Source organism: Eptesicus fuscus, chromosome 4 (genome assembly GCF_027574615.1).
Source record: "Eptesicus fuscus isolate TK198812 chromosome 4, DD_ASM_mEF_20220401, whole genome shotgun sequence".
Taxonomy (NCBI): domain Eukaryota; kingdom Metazoa; phylum Chordata; class Mammalia; order Chiroptera; family Vespertilionidae; genus Eptesicus; species Eptesicus fuscus.
The window spans coordinates 64,565,085-64,566,502 of record NC_072476.1 but is presented as its reverse complement, the minus strand read 5'-3'; the positions used below and the strand labels follow the sequence as shown (position 1 = coordinate 64,566,502).

At 46.0% G+C, this 1,418-nt stretch overlaps 1 pseudogene; it reads right to left on the bottom strand.

Annotated features, from left to right (window-relative positions):
* Nucleotides 1-224: 224 nt before the first annotated feature.
* LOC103305364 (GPN-loop GTPase 1-like) lies at nucleotides 225-1,201 on the bottom strand (annotated as a pseudogene).
* Between the last annotated feature and the right edge of the window lie 217 nt (nucleotides 1,202-1,418).

Sequence of the window (1,418 nt, the reverse complement as noted above, 5' to 3'; positions counted from 1 at the left end):
ACAGTCAGAAAATCCTTCCTTGCCAAATCCAAGGGAAAGGCCACGGGGAATCAACATCTACCTGCCAGGTCCAAATTTCTTCTATCCTTGGCTTCACTGGAGTCAGGAAGTCTCCCTAATGAGAGAAACTCTGCTATTCTGTATAAAATTGTTCTTTATAATAACCCCAATCAGCGGTAAGGACAGTTTCTTCACAGAGTTCCAAACTTTTGGACTTCTAGAAACTATCTGTTTCTCTTCCAGTACTGGGCCATTGATTCTTGCATAACATTCTGGACTGCTGGCTCTCCGAGGCTTTCATCCGTAACTCTGTGGTCAATATCATCAGTGTCACTGTCTGCTTCTTCATCCTCTCCATCCAAGGTTCCCCGAGTCAGGATCAAGTCAGCAGGGTCCCTCCCAGAAGATAAGCCGTCTGTAGCAGTTCCTGTGTCCAAGGCAACAAAGCCCATATCTTTCGGAAGGCATTCTAGTTGTTCCTTCTGCTGCTGGCTCTGTGCACGGGCCAGTGATTTATTCAGACGTTCGTATTCAGGACGCTACTCCCTTTCACATTCTTCCACAGCACTGGTGACTTGCCCAAAGAGTTCGTCTAAGCCTGTACCCAGAACAGCACACACACCTACCACCCTGAGGGAGCTGTAAAATTCATCTAACACCAAGCTCATTGAACGAGTCGGGTTACTGACAGATGTAGACTCTTGATTCAAGGCATCTTGGATAGCCTCAGAATCTTGCATCCATTCCTCTGCAAAGCTGTGATCAATGATGTCAGTTTTACTCATGAACGCAATGAAAGGAAGCTTGGTTTTGTACAAGATGCTGCAGGCATAGAGCATGTTGGACATGGAGGTCACTGGGCTGATACTTCTTGATGTGTCCATTACATAAATGACAATCGTTGGAAATGAGGATGCCAGGGCCTCTGTGATAATTGTCCTGGAAGCTGACCAGGTGAACACTTCAATCTGCCCAGGTGTGTCAATCAAGACATACCATTATTGGCAGGAAAGGGAACTTCATGCACAGCTGGGTCCAGATTGATCACATAAGGCGGAGAGCCTTGGCTATGCAGATGTCCTGTGAGCCTCTGTACGAAGGTGCTTTTCCCAGACCCCGCCATTCCCAACACCAACAGACACACTGGGGGCCGAGGACCCTGGGAAACCAGAGGCTTGGCTGCAGCCACGAGCGCTGCCATCTTCCTCTTGGCTCCGCCCACTCTGGCAGTATTTTTTGGTATAAAGTTAAGTATAACCTTACCATAGAATCAGTAATACAATTTCTGGATATTTACTCTAGAGAAATAAAAACATACGTTCACACAAAAATCTGAACGTAAATGATCATTTCAGCTTTATTTGTGGTAGCTAAAAACTTGAAACTACTCAGGTATCTTCCAATGGGTGAATGAATGA